The sequence below is a fragment of the Muntiacus reevesi genome, chromosome 7, assembly GCF_963930625.1.
Source record: "Muntiacus reevesi chromosome 7, mMunRee1.1, whole genome shotgun sequence".
Lineage (NCBI taxonomy): Eukaryota > Metazoa > Chordata > Mammalia > Artiodactyla > Cervidae > Muntiacus > Muntiacus reevesi.
Genome location: NC_089255.1, coordinates 16898609 through 16916707, shown reverse-complemented (window position 1 = coordinate 16916707; position 18099 = coordinate 16898609). Strand labels below are relative to the sequence as shown.

The 18099-nt window shown below is 50.9% G+C and overlaps 1 pseudogene; it reads right to left on the bottom strand.

The window, feature by feature from the left end:
- Nucleotides 1-6093: 6093 nt before the first annotated feature.
- LOC136172511 (ras-related C3 botulinum toxin substrate 1 pseudogene) overlaps nt 6094-18099 on the bottom strand; it is a 138194-nt pseudogene continuing 126188 nt past the window's right edge.

The following is an 18099-nucleotide window of genomic DNA, read 5'->3' as shown; positions in this document are numbered from 1 at the left end:
CAAGGTGATGACACATCTCAAAAGATCCAGAAACCAAGGCTGAACTTAGGTTGTCAGCAGGAGGAAGTGAGGAGCCCACTGCAGGCTCTTGGGCAGGTGAGGAGCGAAAAAAGGGGACCCGTCCATCCTGCCTCTGAGACCGCTGTTATTGAGGCATAAGGCGGGGCCTGGAAGGGAGGCAGAGGGTCCCCAGGGCCCACCCTCCCCTACAACCACCAGATGCTACAAGCCACGGAAGTGGGCGTGTGACAGCCCTCCATGCACACTCCCCCACCGGGTGTGGCTTTCGTGGTCAGCCTTTCAGCAGACAAGAGCCAACCACAGGCAGCTCTGCCTGAGGTCACCCCCGCGGTGACCCCAAGCTCATGCAAACGAGCATGGAAGAAGTGACAAGGGCACCTGGGAGCAAGGCTTCCTTTCTCAGGCCCTGGCGGGCAGGTGGGCGGTGGGCAGCCCGCAGAGGCCAGGGCTTAGTTTGAACGCGGTGAGCTCAGCCCCTTCACGTCAGGCACCCAGAGAGGCCAAGGCTCTGTGTTCAGGGCTGGGATCCCAGTTCTGAGCCTGCCTCCCACACACCAGGCCACCTGGGCAAGTTACCTCTCTCTGGACCCCCGTTTCCTCAAAACCAGTAGAGAGAGGGAGGGAGGTGTGGTGGTCCTCCTGATGCACTGGATGGACTTTCTGTTCCAACCCAGGAGACCTGGCATTCCCATGGGGGTCATGAAGTCACACACCCACGGGTCCCAGCAGGTGACATAGTGGGCGTGAGGACACCTGATAGGCAGATCGAGCCTAACTGAGCCTGGTTCCTCCGACTCTAGAGGCGCATGTGGGCCAAGCAGACAGAGTGCAGGTATGTACCGGCCCAAGGCCGCTGGCAGAAGCCCCTGCTTCCTCGCTTGGGAGGTTCTGAGGGAAATCTGGTGGCTTTGAGACGGAAAAAGCCCTGGGCAGATAGGACATCTTCCCCTGGTGTGAGCAGAGAGGATGCTGGGCTTTTCCCAGGCTCCGGAGCCTCCATCCCCTGCTGACTACACCTCCAGCTTCCTTCCTCTCTGATCTAGGCCACCTGCTTTCAAATTTCACACCTCTCTGTGCCTCAGCTTCCTCATCTATGAAATGGGTCTGATGAGCCTTTCTCCTTTAGGGCAGCCACAAAGAGAAAATCAGCTAATCCATGTAAAGCAGCCAGTCAGTACCCAAATGGGACCTGTTGGTGTGGTAAGTGGGCGATTCTTATTCAGTGGTGGCCAAGGATTGGGTCCCAATTAATACCATTTAAAGAGGAAATAGCTGGGCCAGGAAGTGGTTTTGTGCTCCCCTAGGGCTGGCATCCTGGTGCCCATGAACTAACTAACCTGCTCACCAGCTTCTTCAGTAGGTCTGACTGGCCCCTGTCCATGCTGGTGCCTTCTTGATCAGGAGTGTGACACTCTGGAAGCTCACACTCCCTAGTAAGCAGGAACATCAAAGTTAGGGAAGAGGCAGCATGTGGCAATAATCCACACAGGGGTACCTGCCAGCCAAGGCCTTTGAGGGCCAGTGATTCTGAGACAAGACATTACTGTTCCCACTTCACAGATGAGAAAACTGAAGCTCAGAATGAGGATGTGACTTGCCCCCGGCCCCTCAGTCGAGAAGCTGGCCTGCAAGAGCAGGTCTCCTCAGACAGACACCTGCCACCACACCTGAGGTTGAGCAGCTCTGGTCTCACCTGCCTCATTTACAGAATAGGCTTACAGCATCCATCCTGTGCCAGGCAAGGGAGGGAGAGGAGGGCAAGGGTTCTATCCCAAAGCTGGACCACACAGCTGATTGCCCCTTCCCAGCACCACCAGGAAAACAGGAAATAGCTTACCCAAGGCTTCTCACTCAGCCCTTGGTTCTGGCATCAACTCCAAGCCTGGAAGGGGCTATTCTGAGCAGTTACCAAACCACCCGTTATCTGTGTCAGGAGCCCAGGGCTGTGGTGGCTGCAGATAAACCACAGCATTTGAGAGGGCTGGAGACCCTCTGCTATGGCATTCTAAGGGTCTGAGTCCTGCAGGTGAGGTCTGAGGAAGGATCTCAAGACACTCAGATGATGACGGAGCAGGCCGGTGGGGAGCTGAGATTTCAGCAGCCAAAGGAGTTGGGGATCCCCAAGGGAGGAGGCTAGATGACCTCGCAAAGACCACAGGAAACGAAACGCCACCCTGTGTGAGTAGCCTCTGGGAGGCTGGGTGGGAGCCTCCCGAGGCCTGGAGTCCAGACCCCAGGCCGCACCCCTTGACCGTTTGACTCCACAAAGGGAGGGCTGCAGCCCGGAGTTCATACCCAGTGTATCTCTGCCTAAGCCCCAGCAGCTGTGCCGCGCATCCCTTTGGTCCATGCATTGGTGCAAGTATGTGACATATCCTTAGGATCGATGGTGCAGACCCGCTATAAAGCATCCAAAGACATAGAAAGATATGCCACGTAAACCAAGTTCTTTCCTTCCCCTGGGCCTCTCATCAACTCCGCTAGGCACAGGCCTCTACCTCGACTAGTTTCTCTAAAGCCTCTCAGATATTATTATGTGTGCATTTGCCAACATAGTCGTATGCATTACCTGTGCGTGTTCATGTGTGTGTGTGCATGTGCATATCCTTCCCCTCTCTTTTCACCCACATGGAAGCGGATCTTGGAGCCCTTTGGTTATCAGAACACAAAAGCCACACCCTTTTTAGTGGTTTCAAAGAATAGTAATTACTTTGTGTGCGTCTGTGTGTTGATCGCGTATGGTTGGGAGGGTGCCTGTTTCATGTGGTGTGGCTCAGGGTCCCCTGTGCTGGCTGTGTGTAGAATTCTGTTGTGTGGACACCACTGTTTTTTTAATACACTCCCCCCAGTTGATAATTTGGACTTCCCAGGTGGGACTAGGGGTAAAGAATCACCTGCCAGTGCAAGAGACATAAGAGATGTGGGTTTGATCCCTGGGTCAAGAAGATCCCCTGGAAAAGGAAATGACAACTCACTCCAGTATTATTCCTTTTATTTTTATTTTTTGGCCACACCACTTAGCATGTGGGATCTTAGTTTCCCAGCCAGGGATTGAACCCACGCCCCCTACACTGGAAGCAGAGAGTCACTGCACTGCCAGGGCAGTCCCATTTAGCTGATTGTCAACGTTTTCCTTTTTTATGCCAGGATGAATGCAGAGTCCACACTTTATACATTTATCTGAGGGATGCTGGCTTGGAGTTGGATTTACTGGGTCAAGGGAAGGAGCATGTGCAGCTGTGATGGGGTCGCCACTTCCCCTCCCCCAAGGCGGCCCTACCTCCTGTTCCTGCCCACGCTTCCCCCCCACTGCCTCCCCCCACACCCTCTCTTTCCATCCACGCACAGAGCTGCTACACTTTGATCTTTCCCATCTGACGGTTGAAAGAGGGTCCCTCCTTGAAGTTTTCATTTGCATTTCTCTTATGAGGAAGACGAACTTTTCATGTGTTTAAGAGCCATCTATATATTCTTTCAAAAACTGTCTTCCTATCCTGGGCCCGTTTCTAGAACTGGGGCATTGGTTTTCTCCTTGCTGGGCGGGAACTCCTGGCCCTTTAAAGACATCAGTCATCTTTGCAATAGGAGCTGCAGTTTTGTTTCTCAGTTGATTGCTTATCTTTATGCCGGGGTCACCCCCTGCTTATCCTCCGTGGCCCCCTTTAAAGTTCAAAGCTCTTTGGGAGAAGGAATGAGTTCAGTTCCTACTCCCCAGTGTGACTGTGGGCCGGGGGCTTCCCTGGGCTCGTGTTCTCATCTATAAAATGGGTGGGAGCATCAGTGGTCTCTGAAATCCCTCCCAATCCCACTGTCTGAGATCGAGGTCTAAGCTCTGAACGATCGGATCCGGGGCGAAGGGGCTCTGAGTGCCAAGAGGGTGGTGGGAATGGGCTGGAGCAGGACAGGGCCTGAAAGAGGAAGCGGGTGGGTGAGACAGGTAGCTGACCTCAGCACTACCTCGGGCGGGCTCGCGACTCCTCTCCCCAGTGCGTAGGGAGCAAGGGACCTGAATCTCAGGGCTGGAACCATGGAGGCTTCTGCCAACCCTGGGCTTGAGAGTCCCGCTAGGATGGCACAGGTGAGCTGCTGACCCTGGAAGGTGGCCTGGGAGACCCCACTCTGGCCTGGCTGGGCTCCAGAGATCCAGGCCCCAGCATCATCCTGTGAGATGTAGGCTGAGGCCCAGTCCCTCGAGGGACAAGCTGGGGGCTCCCTACCCATGGGCAGCCACACCACATGAACCCAGGGTCCCCATTGTCACTGTCCTGTTCCACACCTGGGTCGAGGCCTTGAAATGATAGGATGAGTTCCTATCCACAGAGCCCTTGCTTGTGTCCAGCCCCATGCATACACCTGACCCTCGCCTGTCGCACCCCCAGCTCACTCTCTCCAGCAGGTCCCTGGTGGCTCCGCTGTGCTGCCTCCCGACAGATGAAGAAGTCAAGGCCCATCTACACAGACACACCCAGGGGAAGCGGGGCGAGAGGAGGCAGCAGCCATTGCTCAACAGAGAATGCCCGTCTGAGCTCCGTTCCCCTGCCCCCGACTACCACCACCACCGTGGAGGCTGAGCACAGCGGCCCGGCCTTCCTTCCCAGGCTGGTCCCCGATGTGTCCTTGGATAAACCCTGAGATCAGCGCTGTCTTCCACAATGCTGCACCCAGCCCAGGGCCTGGCCCCGGCTACTGCTCTGTGACCTTTGTCACGTGAATCATAAGTTTCTGGGCCCAGAAGAGAGGGGGCACAGCCCTGCAGGAAGGGGCAGGACTCTGGCTGGGGACGGGCAGAGGCCCCTTGGACAATCTTCTCCTCCGGCCTTGGCTACCTAAGAAAGGATCCAGCTCTGAAATTACTTGCTGTGATTCAGTGCCTTTTTTTTTTTTAATGAGTTAGTTTATTTATTTGGCTGTACCAGGTTTAGTTGCAGTATGTGGAATTTATATATATATAAATGTATATATGGACTTCCCTGATAGCTCAGTTGGTAAAGAATCCGCCTGCAATGCAGGAGATCCCAGTTCAATTTCTGGGTCGAGAAGATCCGCTGGAGAAGGGATAGGCTACCCACTTCAGTGGTCTTGGGCTACCCTTGTGGCTCAGCTGGTAAAGAAACCACCTGCAATGCGGGTAGACCTGGGTTCGATTCCTGGATTGGAAAGATCCCCTGGAGAAGGGAAAGGCTACCCACTCAGTATATAATTTATTTACTTATTTGTGGCTATGCTGGGTCTTCATTGCTGTGCTTGGGCTTTCTCTAGTTGGCAGCGAGTGGCGGCTACTGTTTGTTGCAGCTCCAGGGCATCTCGTTGCAGCAGCTTCTCTTATTTCAGAGCACAGGCTCAATGGCACGCAGGCTTCAGTAACTGTGGTGCACGGGCTTAATTGTTCCGTAGTTCGTGGGATCATCCCGGACCAGGTATCAAACCTGTGTCCCTGCAATGGCACCGGGAAAGCCCATGTGGGATCTTTAATTTACAGCATATGAGATCTAGTTCCCCAACCAGGGATCGAACCCGGGTCCCCTGCCTTAGGAACACAGAATCTTAGTCACTGGACCACCAGGGATGTCCCTGACCCATGCCTTTTTGGTAACAGGTGATGGAGGTGTACAGGTTGTTCCCGCTGTGATGGGGTCAGAGGGACTAGAGAGGGAAAGACTGCTCAGCAAGGAAATTGAACTTGACTGCTTTGCCACAGGACGCATCTGAAGGGCCAGTAGGGAATGAGATCATGTTAATGAGAGCCCTTCCCCAGAGCAAAAGCTTCCCTGCTTCAAGCTCACCTCGAATTCCTCCCTGAGCAGAAGCATTCACATTTCATGCCGCAGAGAGGAGGCCAGGCTTGGTAGAGGGGGAGGAGTGGATGGGAGTAGGTGGAAGCAGGCGGAGGGACAGTCTCACCAGCAGAAGAGCTCCCAGGCCACCTCCCTCCCCAGCCTCTGTGTCCGAGCAGGTGCTCCACTTCTGCAAAGCCAGCAGCTCCTCGCCTTTGTCCGCCGGATTACTCCGCAGGGCCAAAGTCCTCATCTGCGTTAGTGCTCTGCAGATTGCTCCCTGGAAGAGGCTAGGGGGTCAGGGCTGGCCTTGTTGCAGCAGGGGACAGGGGATGATGGAGCAGGGAAGGCAGGTCTCCATTCCCATGTCTGGTCCTGGCTTCTCAGAGCCCACCACGCCTGGCAGGCCTTTCTGGTAGGTTTCCTTCATCTCGTGGCTGCTGGGGAAGGAACACTAGAAGCAGACAACGGTCACAGGCTAGGCAGCAGCCAGAGGCAGACAGCAGAAGGCGCTGGCCTGGAAATCCAGCCCGTGGAGCCAAATAGCACTGTGGGGAGTCCCAGCTCTGCTCTTTCCAGGCCGAGCAGACTTGGGCACATGACTTACCCTATGTGGCTTAGTCTCTTCGTGTAAAATGTAGATAACATAACAGTTGCCATTCCATTATTGAGCGAATACCTGGGAAACTCTCAACACGAGCTATTTGTATGAGTCTTGGCTTTCTCTGCTACCTTCTGCCATCCCATGGATCTAGTGCCCACCTGTGACAGGGCCGAGGCAAACCATTTCCCCTCCCTGCCTCACAGAATCCTCCTCCCCACTGCATGAGATAGGGTTATTATCTCAGTTTCTCAAATCTGAATGACTGGCTGAGTCATTCCCTCAAAGTCACACAGCCCGGAAAACGCAGAGGTGAGCAGACCCCAGATTTGCCATCTGGAAGAATTAGGCCCTCTCCATGAAGCTGTTGTTCTGCTGCCCCTAAACTCCCTGGGTGACTGTGGATGAGTCACTGGGTCTCAGTTTGTTCATCTGTGAAATGGCCTAGCTGCCATCAGAGATCTGATTGGTATGGGCACTTCACTTCTGGCTGCCTCATCTGTGTCCCCCAGGACGCGTGGACATGCCCCTCCAGGGGAGGAGAAGGAAGGAGAGCAGGTTTAGACCCTGATTCTCCCCCATTTGGCTGTGGGTCCATGAGTAAATCCATTCCTCAAAAATTCAATAAATATCTGAGTAATGCTGACTTAGAGCAGGGTGGAGTGGGGGCCAGGAAGACGAATAGCACACAGTTCTGCTCTCAAAGACCTCGTGGTTTAGCAGATCCCTTAGCTTCCCTGGGTCTCAGTTGTCAATCTGCACAATGGGCCCACTGCCTCTGGTCTTCCAGGTGGGTGTGCTGACCTCAGGGTCCTAGATCTGATGGCTGCAGATCAAGTGGGAGTGGAATGGGGGCCTTCGGTCTGGATAGTCCAGTTCTGAGGGGGAGCAGTCTCCCAGGTGACCCTGCAGGCTGCTTCCCTCATCCATTCCACAGAAGTGTGTGCCAGGTTCCCATTTCTCAGAATAGCCTTTTTTGATGAAAACTCACCCATCTTTCTTCCTTGGAAATGTGAGCAGTAGACGAGTTTGTTGAGAAAGAGGCAGATGGTGGGCTAGGCTGCATCATCTCTTGCAACTCATGAATATCCAACTCATGAGTGGATGTCCCACCTTTTCTCAGGAAGCTGGTTCTGTGAAAGGCTGGCCCTGGTCCCCTCTCTTCCCAGAAGAGGGGACCCCTCTGCCCTACGGACCTAGTCTGTAACCCACAGACTAGCAGGCTCCTCTGAGATCACTCTAGCCCCAAACCCTTAAATTCTTTACCTCTCCCATCTTCTCCAGCATAGGCAGACTCTTGTAAATTTCTTGGATTAATTTGAACTGACAGAGGAGTTGAGATGATTCGTCTTGAATCTAATTGAAGTGAATTAACTTTGATGCCAGATTACAGGCTTCATCAAAACCCGTAGAAATTAATAAAAATAAAAAAATAAAATAAAGTAAATCCATAGATCCAAAAGGCTCCAATTTTGACCCCTTGTTTCCATTTCTTTCTTGAGAGGAAGGGAAGGGGCAAGAGGGAGGTGGGGGACAGGAATGGGGTTCAGTGATGGCTTCCTTTGGGAAACATCACCTTCCACCAATACCCTCCCACATGCTCTCAATTTGAGCTGAAAGATGCCAGAAAGGCTCACGCCCAGAAGCTAAATAGAAGCCATGTGCAGGTCCTTCCTTTGTTCTGATGGCAGGTGGCACCCACGAGTACCGGCAGCGCCCAATGGCTAAGATCTGACTCAGGAAAGATTGGGACCTGCAGAGGGACATTTGGGTGTGATGGGCAAGGAGAAGGTTGCCGGCATCCTGTGAGTGAATGATGAGTGTGCGGGCTGAGAGGCCGCCGTGACACCAGGCAAAAATTTTTGATGTCTACTTCCTTGATCTCGCAGAACCCAGCAGCGGTGACCACTTCCTCTTGGTAAACCACTGAGCGCTGGGGTCTGTGTTTCCTTCTCAGCGTCCTTTGCAGGCCAGGCCTCCTCCTGAGTGGTAAATGCCCACCCCTACTTCACCTGAGTGCAGTCCATCCAGTTCAGTCTTGTGGAGGAGGGACAGGCTCCTCATCAATTGCTTCTGAGACAATAGCTCAGTGACCAGCCAGACCAGATAACTCAGAGGGGGCTCTTGGCAGATTTCACAGTCACACCAAGACTGGAACCCAGAGAGCCACCCGTCTGTGCACCTCGCAGCCCCCCTCAAGGTAAAAATTTCCTATAGTGAATCCACTGGGTAACTTCTTCTCCAGCGCTCCCCATCTCAGTAACAAGCAACAGCATCCACCGAGGCGCGCAAGCCACAGAAAGCCAGACATCTCCTTCTTCATGCTCCAGAGCCAAACCACCTCCAAACCGGTCATTTTATCATATAGAAATCTCTTGGATCCCCCTACTCATCTCCATCTTGGCAACCTGAGACATCCCTGGTCTGGAAAAACACATGCATGGGTGCGTGTGTGTGTGCTCAGTCATGTTCGACTTTTTGTGACCCCACGCAGTGTGTAGCCCACCAGCCTCCTCTGTCCATGGAATTCTCCAGGAAAGGACACTGGAATGCATTGCCATTTCCTTCTCCAGGGGATCTTCCTGACCCAGGGATCAAACGCACAACTCCTACACTGGCAGGTGAATTCTTTACCACTGTGCCACCTGGCACATACCCATCTTCCTAGTACCTGGTTAAATTCACCCCTTAAGTCTCAGTTCATATTATTTTCTAAGAAACAATCACGAGACTGTCACCAGGAGGATGGCTGGCAGGGGACACTGTGCATTGAAACATTTTTCTACCCCATATTGAAAATTGACTCAATTCCCCACAGCCTCGTGGTCCCTGCTAGACAGAAGCTGAGTGATAAAAGCATATGCTCTGGTCATATTTCCAGAGGCAGAAACTTTCCCACTCACAGTGGGGGTGAGGTCTAAGAAATCTCCAAATGCTGTCAGCCCTGCTGAGAATCACATCTCGCTTCACCAGAAAGCTACCAGGAAATCAACTGGAAAACTTGCTGAGCACGAACCGGGAGGCTGGGCTCCAGCTCGGGGCAGGGGAGGCTATACATTGTGATCGGAGGTAAGTAAAGCCTTGGAGGTTCCCTGGAGGAGCAGGGGAGGCGTGGACACTCCACCACCTTAATGATGCCAACATCTCATGTACAGAAGGGACTTTCAGAAACTGAGCTCATGACGGGAAGTCAGGCTGGGACTGGCTTAGAAGTCAGGCACCTTTGAGGCCTCTGAGAACTTAGGCAAGGTTTGGGGCCCAGGTGTGACACCCAAGATGAGAATCGGGACAGTCCCTGCCATGAGGGCAGAGAAAACATCAAGCCCCACATCCTGGCCACCAGTTTATCAGTGCTGAGGAACATTCCAGAGCATCAGCAAAATCTTCAAACAGCAGTGCCAGTAAGGACCTTAGAATTCATCTAGTCCAATCCTCTGTTTGATAAGCAGAGAAACCGAGTCTAGAAAGGGCAATAAACTTGCTTGAGACAACTAAAAACTTAGTGCTGTAATTAGAGCCAGAAACCTGGTCTCCTAGATTTTTCTGCCACATCAAACTACTGTCAAATTTGGATGGCTCAGAACTGTTACCTTGCCTGCCTGTCATTTCCGCACACTGATGGCCACCCGGGAAGGCCAATGAGAAGCTGGTGGAGAGTTGCAACTGGCCTCTCCTGAGCTGCACACGTGTTGAATGAATGCAGGAAGAGGGCATACCCTGAACTAACATTTCTGAGCACACATCCCATGCAGTCTGTGCAGGACCTCATCGTGCTGGATTAAAGATAGCTACACTTTTTTGCTTATTCTTCTGTCAAAAGGTGAAATGTAATCCTTAAATCTAGGCTGGCCTTAGTGACTTGCTTGACCAAATAACAGATCTCTAGAATGCAGCGGAAGTGACATGTCAGGACTTCTGCAGCTAAGCCATGAGATGCCTTGCAGCTTCTGCAGGGGTTTCTTGGTCTCAGGGTGCACCCTCTCAGCACCTCATTTTGTGAGAAACCCAAGCACTCGGGGGAGGCCACATGTGACCACTTGGGAGGACAGCCCCAGCCAAGCTCTCAGCCGAGAGCCACATCAAATGGCAGCCATGGGAGTGAACTCAGTCCTCCTTAAGAGGGGTAACCCCAGGGTAGCAAGAGTGAGGGAAACATGTAAATGAGGCAGGGAAGGAGGAAAAGCAATGCAAGGTGGGTTGTCCCAGTGTGTACCAGCCACATGGCCTATCTCTGGCATGTGGAATTGCTGAGCCTGGGAACAAGCCATGGCAGGGGAGATGGATGGGAGGGATCTATCTTCTGACTCCTGTCTCTCGAAGTCCAAGGTTAGTTCTACAGGAAATTAACGTTCGTCTGTGCATGCTGAGTCCCTTTAGTCATGTCCAACTCTTTGCGACCCTGTGGACTAGTAGCCTGCCAGACTCCTATGTCCACACGATTCTCCAGGCAAGAATACTGGAGTGGGTTGCCATGCCCTCCTCCAGGGGATCTTTCTGACCCAGGGATCAAATCCACATCTCATGTCTCCTGCACTGGCAAGCAGGTTCGTTACCACTAGCACCACCTGGGAAAACCCAGGAAATTAACACTTCCCTGAAAATTTGGGCTGCGTTGGAACTTTCCAAACAGTTTCTGGGAAAGCCAGGTCATGCACCCCATGGCTCAGCACTTCATCTGAGCACAGAGTAATGGGAAGACCTCTGTGGGTCCACTCAGTGGGCACCAGAGCCACTGTAGCTCCGACCGCAGTGAACATGATGGAGTCCAAGCCAGGCCCTCCCCGCAGAGAAGCCTGAGGAAGCAGGTGGGCTGAAGAATGAGAGGCTGGGATTTTCCACTGAGCAAGTGCCAAGGCTGGGAGAAACAGCAAGACTAAGCAGCTCTGAGAGCAGAAACTAATGTATGTGCATGTGCGTGCTCAATCGTTCAGTCGTGTCCAACATTTTGTGACCCCATAAACTGTAGCGTGTATCTCTTTCATCTCCTGTATTGACAGGCTGATTCTTTACCACTATGCCACCTGGGAAGCAGAGCTGATATGAAAACAGGTCACCCCTCAAGACCTGGGGAGGCATCATTGCTGGAGAACAAAGAGGCTACAGGAGTTAAGACCCTTCAGAAACACCAGGGCTGGGGCCAGCAGCCTTCCGCACTGGGTGCAGCTCACGACTGTCTCCCTGCCTCTGGCCCCGTACTTCCTGTCTCTCTCATGGTCTCCAGAAGCAGCCCCTGAGAAGAGGATTCATGGGAAGGTAATTGATTAGGGCAGCCCTCACAGGAGAAATCAGTCAAGGATTAGGGGAACCCGGACTGGGTGGAGAGCAAGCCAAGCTGGGATGGGACGTGACCTTGGCAGAGCCCCACAGAGGGTGACTTCAGCCTGATCCCGCAGGGAACTCTGCCGTGTGAGTCGCTCCTGAGAGTCATTTCAATTCAGACAAGAGAGCTCATCTTCCATACATCCCCACCATCCATCATCAGTCAAGAGCCACCAGTGGGGGGGCTTAAATTCCCAGGCACTTCTGGCTCTCTGCTAACCTCTGAAAAAAGAGCTGCTGGCAGATGAAAGCAAAGGCTTGCCAGAGGTGGAAAAAGGAATGAGAGGGATCCCAGTGAAGCCCCAGCATCTTGCTGTTCTATGGATGTCCATAGAGCACTGCTCTGAGGAAAAGGAAGCTTTGGCCTGTTCTCATAGACTGCAAGCACCGCTCCTGAAAGCTGAGTCCTCAGAACTCCAGGGTTGTTTCTGAAGTGCAGTGTGGGGCTGTATGTGACACACTTCTGTCCACGGTATTGAAAATCCACCTGGCTTTGGCAGGCAATAAAAATACATGATGGGACCAAGAACCCTGCAGGTTTGATGATACGATGATGGTGGTGGTGACGAGACGTGCTCCTGTCTAATTTGCTCTATGTTCCAAGCTCCTTAGATGTTTTCCTGACTTTGGATTTCCAGAGTCAGCAGCTTGGGCTGTAACGGAGGAATTGCATCTGTGAAAGTCAGGCTCCCCCTGGGCCCCATAGAACACTGAACCATGCCACAGCTATTCAGAACTATATACGTGGTGATGGTTTCCTCTTCCTCGCCTTGAAAGCTTTGTCTAATCAATCAGTAAATATTGATGGTAATTGACAATACTAATAACATCAGTCGTGGTAACAGATGACACCAACATGGAACTTACTACATGCCATCCTAGGTCATTTTCCTACATTAACTCCCTTAATCCTCACAGCTACCCCAGGAGGTAGGGATTGCTGTGGTCCTCATTTTACAGAGAAGGAAACTGAGGCACACTACAGTACATGAACTTGCCCAGTTACACAGCCAGGCAGTGGAGGGCCCTGGATGGGATGCCAGGCAGCCTGGTCCTAGAGTCTAGGCCTATGAAACATCCTTTCCCACCTCTCTTGGTGACAAGGTTGGTGTGTCAGACTAAGTTTTTCCGAGATAGCCAAAGCCAAATCGCTTGACCTACATGTTCTGCTCATAACAGGTCTCGGATATTCCTTTCATTAAGCAGTGGAAACTGGGCAGGCTTTTGATTGGTTCGACTGATAGTATAACTGCAGAAGTGACTTTGTAAATTCCAAAGGTCAAAAAAGGGACCCACGGGACATCCCTGGAGGTCTAATTAAGACTCTATACTCCAATGCAGGGGACATGGGTTCAATCTCTGTTTGGGGAACTAAGATCCTAAATGCTGCATGACAAGGCCAAAAAACAAACCAAAAACAAAAAATCTGGATCTGCCCAACTCTTAAGCTTACGCTTAAGAACACACTCTCCAGAGTTTCCCTGATAGTCTGATGGCTAAGACTCTGTGCTCTCAATTTCAGGGCTCCAGGTTTGGACAGAGGAGCTTGGCAGGCTACAGTCTGTGGAGTCGCAAAGAGTCAGACACGACTGAGCGACTGAGCACGGAGCAGCAAGGAGCTAGATCCCACTTGCCACAACTAAAAATCCCACGTGCTGCAAACAGGACCCAGTGCAGCCAAATAAATAAAGATTTAAAAAATGAAAAGAACGCACTCTCCTAGAAGGTATTCTCCCCAGTGGATATCACAATCAGAGCCAGGCACCTGAAAGATTACTCTGGCCCCATCAGCAAGATGGATTTGGGACAGCAGAGTGGGAAGAGAAGGCCAATTAGGAGGTGGTAGCAGTTGTCTTGGGGACAGGTCGTGAGGGTCTTTCTTCACTAGGGTGAGATCACAGTCTAGAGAAGCCCAGAGACAGGAGAGAAAAATTCTCTCTATGCATCTCTAAAAGAAGAAAAAAGTTGCAGGGGTAACATTCTTCAAGCCTTGGAATCTGAATTTAGGTCTCATGATGGCGCTTGTCCTTCTTCCTCAGGGATTCCTTCCAGAAGGAAGAGCCAGAAAATATAATCTCAGATCCTCCTTGACCTTTTAAAACTGCAGCATGGAAAAAGAGGAACACACATATAGACAACTCCAAGTCACCATCTACTGGGTCTTCCAAAGAACAGATTCAGTAGAAGAAATGACCCTGAGACTGGTTTTGACATATTGCGCTTGACTCTAGAAGCCTGAGGTTCTCACACCCACTCTGTTACTCACCAACCATGTGGCCTTGGATGAGCCACTTCTCCATCTTGAAAATCACACCTTGTATTGTCATTCTCTGCCTGTCTCAGTCCATCTCAAACTCACTGAAGGAGATTGTGGTCCTGAGGATTGTGAAGATTTGATTGTATGTGCTTGCATGCTCAGTCCCTCCAGTCAAGTCCAACTCTTTGCGACCCTATGGACTGTAGCCCACCAGGCTTCTCCATCCATTGGATTCTCCAGGCAAGAATTCTGCAGTGGGTTGCCATGCCCTCCTCCAGTAGATCTCCCTGACCCAGGGATCGAACCCATGTCTCTTATCTCTCCTGCATTGACAGGCATGTTCTTTACCACTAGCGCCACCTGGGAAGCCCCCAGAGTTGATTGTATAGTTGGACACAATGCAGTACTCTTTCCTGCATCCATTTTCTTTATAGTGTGACCGTGTATCTCCTCCCATCAAGAAGGGGATACAGCTCCAATCCCCACCTTGCATCTGAGCTGGCCTTGTGACTTTCTTTGGCCAATAGGATGTGATAGAAGTGACAAAGTGTCAGTTTCAAGTACAACCTTCAGTAGACTTATGCACTCCTGTGCTTTCTCTTAGAACCAGGCACCTGCCGCATGAACTAGCCTGAGCTAGGCTGCTGGAGAGTGAGAGAGCTGAGGCACTCCATCCTAGACCAGCTCGTAACCAAGTGGCCCCAGACATGCGGGGGTGTCCAGCCTATATCAGCAGAGCTGCCCACTGACCACAGGTGAGATGAGATGAGTGGCTGTGAATCTGGATAGTTGTGAGTGATCATGAATGATTGTTTTAAGCCATCAGGTTTTGTTTGGAGTGCTTGGTTAGATAGCAGTGGTTAATTGACGGTGATGCCGAAAGGACTTTGGCAGCTCAAAACTGGCATTACCAGAGAGCCTCTCAAAAGTCCCATGGGTTCAGATGTGGCATTCCCACGTCATGTGGCAGGACACAGGTTCAGAGAGGGGACGTGGTTTCTCTTATGCCCATAACCATTAAGCCATAAATTTGGAATTTAAGCCAGTCTTTCTACCACACTTCACTGAACACTGAGGATTCTTAGGCAACTGTCTGGCTTCTAGCCCTTGTCTGACTCCATGCACTGTCCTGCCCTCTGTTATCATGTCAGTGAATAGAATGGAGACGTCAAGGCCATGCCCGTTGGCCAAGCCTCCTGAACCACAGACAATGGGGAGAAGCTCATCTGCAGCACCCAGCTCTTCCTCCTTGCCCTCTGCCTTGCTGTGGGTGGAAGGCATGCTTGGAGATGTTATCTCAGGAAACTGTGTGGTCCTCAGGACACTGGGGACAGCGAGCTATTCTACAGACAAATCTAAGAAGCCACAGTAACCCTGAGAAGCAGAGATGATGACCAGAGACGATCAGGGTAGGGGAAGTTCTCCCACCCAAGACCCATACCCAGGGGAAGGGCTCTGTTCTGAGAGTCCTGACACCCGACCCTGGGCTCGCCCTACCACCAGCTGGCCGAGTCTCTGACCAAGGCCACCTTCTTCTCTGAGCCTGTTTCTTCATCTGTATGGGAGTCCCCACCACATTTAGGATTCTGTAAGATCTTTGGGGCCCAATCCATTGCCAGATTTTGAGGCTCCCTGTATATAAAGAAATGTCAAAAATGCCAAAACAGAGTTACAAAAATCAGGGTGTGCTTTAATTCTTACAATGAACAAATTAATCCTTTGAACGTCTCACCCCACCCAATCCACTACATTTCTACTGATCATCAGTGACAACAGTAAGACTCTTAAGTGGAGGTCATTTGTAAGTGGATCCTGAACTTGAAGGTGAGAGTCACCTTCTGCTGTGGCTCAGTGAGTATCAGGAGCAGGAGGAGAGAGGCTTGACTCTTAGGCCTCAGTGATGTGAACTTCTGTTTGGCCACATTTTAAGACAGGGGCCCGGATGGGCCCAAGGCCAAGGCTTCCGTGGTCTTGGATCCCTGAGATGGAGCAGTGGCCAGCTCCTGTAGGCACAGTGAAATGCCTACTTTGCATCTGAACTGGAAGAGAGTATCGCTACAGAACAGATACAATAAAACAGATCATGGAAAATTTAATGGCCCGTGGTCGGCAATCACTGAATTATTTATGCCATCTCTGCCTCTTCCGAATCCTCAATTGCTCTGCCCCCAGCAATGCAACCCTGGCCGTTTGCAGACTGCAGGGTAACGGGGCCTGGAAAGAAAATGGGGCTCAGTAGCCAAGAGGCTGGAGGTTTCTGGGTAACCTTGGGCCAAAATTGCTTCTCATCTCTTGGCTTCATTTTCTCATCTGCCAAATTAGGGGGTTCTCTTCCATGAGCTAATAACAACTTAAATTTATGCCACTCTTTTTGTTCATAGATTACTTCCATGTCCCTTCATCCTGTCCCACCCTCTGTGAGGCAGGCAGGACTGATATTACTATCATTCCCTTTTTCTAAAAAATAACCTGAAGCTCAAAATTGTGAAAAGCCTTGGCCAAGGTCAAAAGGACAAAAAGTGGTGGAGAGGTTTCCCAATTCGACCTGTGTATAGACAGCACACAGGCTTTAACTTCTCTCCTTACCAAAGTCCAAGTGGAAGAAAGTCAGAAAAGATACTCAGAGAAAGAGTAAATTCATATTAGACAATAAGAAAGGAAGCTATTCCAAAATATGGAAGAATTTCTGAAAGGTTTCAGGAATAAGTTCAGTTCAGTTCAGTCATTCAGTCATGTCCAACTCTTTGCCACCCCATGGACTGCAGCATGCCAGGCTTCCCTGTCCATCACCAACTCCCAGAGCTTGCTCAAACTCATGTCCATCAAGTTGGTAATGCCATCCAACCATCTCATCCTCTGTCATCCCCTTCTCCTCCTGCCTTCAATCTTTCCCAGCATCAGGGCCTTTTCTTCACATCATGTGGCCAAGGTACTGGAGTTTCAGCTTCAGCATCAGTCCTTCCAATGAATGTTTAGGACTGATTTCCTTTAGGATTGACTGGTTTGATCTCCTTGCAGTCCAAGGGTCTCTCAAGAATCTTCTCCAACACCACAGTTCAAAAGGAATATGTGATCCAATTGATTGAGAACCAGAGCAAGGAAAGCATCACTCCTTGCAGGCCCAGGAGGGACTTGTCAGTGAAGCTGAAGCCTCAGAGAAACAGCTACAAAAACAAGGATGCTTTGGGGCAAATGAAACTGGTGGATTCATAGCTGGTCCAGTCGTTCCAGCCCCTTCTTAAAAGTACAGAACAACTGGCCTTGGCATTCAACCCCAGGAAAAAGTCAAGAACACTGTCAAAATGGGTGGTTCTGTGGGCATTTCTGTAGCCTTGCCCTTCCTGATCTCCTCCACAGACTCAGGGGGTAAAACAAAGGAGAGAGAGTCCGGGGGGGTGGGGGGGGGGGAAACGTGGTCTGTTCTAACAATGTGCCTCTATGTCTATTAGCATAGCCATGACTGATACATGGGATCATGATGTCAGTACCAGGCGGAGGTTGCATTGGTTTATATAGCACTTTCCCCGCATACTGTGATATGTGCCACCAATAGCAGCTGAACGCAATGAAAGCTGAACCCAGAAGCACAGATCACAGGACACAGTCCCCATGCAACCACACTCCTCCTCATGGTCACAGCGTTGTCTTGGGAGGGTTTATTACACGGCGTTCTGTGTTTCCGTGTATTTTGCTCTCATTTTCATAACTCAGACACCTATAACCAAACTTTCCTCGTTGTCCAGTGGTTAAGATTCTGTGCTTCCACGTCAGGGGATGTGGGTTTGATCCCTGGTTAGGGAACTAAGATCCCAAATGCCATAAGGGCCAGCCAAAACAAAGAAAAAGTCTGCAGGCTACCTCATATCTCCTTCTACCATGATACTCTTGCTTAAAAAACAAACAAGAAAGTTAAGCCTTATATGTACTGTAAACTTTTTTTATTTATTAGCAATTTATCATGTATGTTTTTAAACCCCAGCATTTCAACAACTAGGGTTGTTATTACTTTTGTGAATGGTCTGATGATAATGTGGCATGACTTTTGAGTAACTTATCCCTACCCTTGTTTTTCCCATTAGTCCTCTTCTTTTTGATAGACAATTTGAAGAATTTAAGGATTTTTGGCA